Source organism: Myotis yumanensis, unplaced genomic scaffold (genome assembly GCF_028538775.1).
Source record: "Myotis yumanensis isolate MYYU_CA2020_CCGP unplaced genomic scaffold, mMyoYum1.0.hap1 SCAF_12, whole genome shotgun sequence".
NCBI classification, from domain to species: Eukaryota; Metazoa; Chordata; class Mammalia; order Chiroptera; family Vespertilionidae; genus Myotis; species Myotis yumanensis.
The window spans coordinates 30412293-30414889 of record NW_027223763.1 but is presented as its reverse complement, the minus strand read 5'-3'; positions in this window follow the sequence as shown (position 1 = coordinate 30414889).

Sequence of the window (2597 nt, the reverse complement as noted above, 5' to 3'; positions counted from 1 at the left end):
CCGTCCTACGTCACTTCCGCTCGACGTCGGACGCCCGCCCCGGAGGCGGTACGCACGGGAGGAGGGCGTGGAGAACGTGAAGGGGCGGGGCATTAGAGGCCGTCGGAAGCAGGGGTCCGCGCGCCCGCTGGAGAGAATTCTCCTTTCTTTTCTGGAGGCACACCCTGCTTAGAAACACTGGTTTGGAAATGTTGCTTTTATTTGATGCGATTAGCTGATTAGATTTCAAGTTAGGATTGAATTTACAATACTGGGAGGTTAATACATTCGAAAGCAATGGAACACTAGCCAACATTTGTAGGTAGAGTTCATTGAGAATGAATGAATGGATGAATGAATGAATGAATGAATGATGAGTTTGAATCCAAAACACAGTTTAATCAGACTGATAAAACTTTGGAACCCAGTTAGGATTTTCATACCCACTTGTGGGAAGAATTAAATTACAGCATTTCAAACTAAGTAGTTGAAAAGGGGTTCATTTCAGTGGTACGGTTGCTGGAAAAACAGTGAAACCAACTGCAAATGTGTACAGCTGAGACTCCTTTTAATAGACTTTACGCATTACTAAATTAGTAGAGGCAAATGAATGCAGGGATATCAATGGACTTTATAAATAAAGCCTAGTTTTAAAATATTTTATTGCCAAATTTATATGAATTTAAAAATATTTGCAGCACAATGGTAAGAAATCTATTGTGAAAATTACTTATTGAAATGATTTACTTGGAGATTCCTATTGGCTTTCAGTCTTATCTGATACTGTCCCCGAAAGTTGGCCACAGGACTTCCCTGTAGCCTCTTAAATACTGCTTATTTTTTCCAAATCTTTTTCTTTTCCCCATCAACTCTTGAAGGACATGATTTCCAAGATCTCAAAGTTCTGGGAGTCTAAGTGTTTGCTCCAACATGTGGTCAGATAAACTAGATGAGTGTATGACTTCTGAGATATTCTTTTACTATCCCATCCTACAACACAACATAGAAAATTATAACATCTCCCTTAAAAATAAGAGGCAGTTAAGTTTCAACAATAGCATATACCAGTGATGGCAAACCTATGACACGCGAACTCATTTTTTTGGTTGATTTTTCTTTGTTAAATGGCATTTAAATATATAAAATAAATATCAAAAATATAAGTCTTTGTTTTACTATGGTTGCAAATATCAAAAAATTTCTATATGTGACACGGCACCATAGTTAAGTTAGGGTTTTTCAAAATGCTGACACACCAAGCTCAAAAGTTTCGCCATCACTGGTGTATACCTTCACTTTCTCTACCTAGTACTTGACATATTATTCTTACTTTAATTAAGGTTACTTCCCTATTTTGCTTATACAAATATCTTCTCTATAATTACTTAACACCAGGTTTTATTCTAGTGTCCACCACACTTCTGCTTTCATTTGACTAGAATGGCTTTTCTTCTTATGACTCCTATTATGTCCAAATTTATTCATTAAACATAGATGCAAGCATCTCATTGCTTCATTATGTCTGTAGTAGTAAAACCCAAGGATTTAAATATTGAAATACATATTACTATATTTTGTAACAAATATATTTATTTTTATATGTTAAGCTTTATATTTATTTTTTCATATCTGTGTAAGTAGATTGTATTATCCATGAATTTCAGGACACCGAAGGAAATATTGTAAAATATTTGGAGGGCCTTCAACAGATTAATACTTGAGAACATGTTGGCAAGATCTTCATTAGAAATGATGCCAATATAACAACTCCAATCTCTTATTTCTTCTTACCCTCTTTTTTTAAACCTTAGAAAGATATTTTAGAAAACAATGTCTCTGTACCCTGGTTGGGTGGCTTAGTTAGTTGGAGTGTTGTCCCATGCACCAAAAGGTTGTGGGTTTGATTCCTGGTCAGGGCAACCGATCAATGTTTCTCTCTCTCTCTCTATCTCTCTCATAAAAATAATAATCTCCTCGGGTGAGGATTTTTAAGAACCTAATTATAAAATGAGCAAAGGACCTGAATAGACACTTCTCCAAAGAGGACATAGAGGAGACCAATAGTCATGAAAAGATGTTCAATGTTACTAATCATCAGAGAAATGCAAATTAAAACCACAATGAGATATCATCTCACACATGTCAGAATAGCTATCATCAATAAATCAACAAACAACAAGTGTTGGCAAGGATGTGGAGATAAGGAAACCCATGTACACTGTTGGTGGGAATGCAAACTGGTGCAGCCACTGTGGAAAGCACTATGGCGTGACCTCAAAAAATTAAAAATGGAACTGCCATTTGACCCAATGATTCCACTTTTTGGAATATATCCGAAGAAACCTGAAACATTAATTAGAGAGAATATATGCACCCCTATATTCATTGTGGGGTTGTTTACAATAGCCAAGATTTGGAAGCAGTCCAAGTGCCCATCAGTAGATGAGTGGATAGAAAATCTGTAGTACAATCCAGCCGGTGTGGCTCAGTGGTTGAGCATCAACCTAAGAGATCAACCTGTAATTTCCCGTCAGGGCACATGCTGGGATGTGGGCTCAATCTCCAGTAGTGGATTTGCAGGAGGCAACCAGTCTTTCATCATTGATGTTTCTATCTCC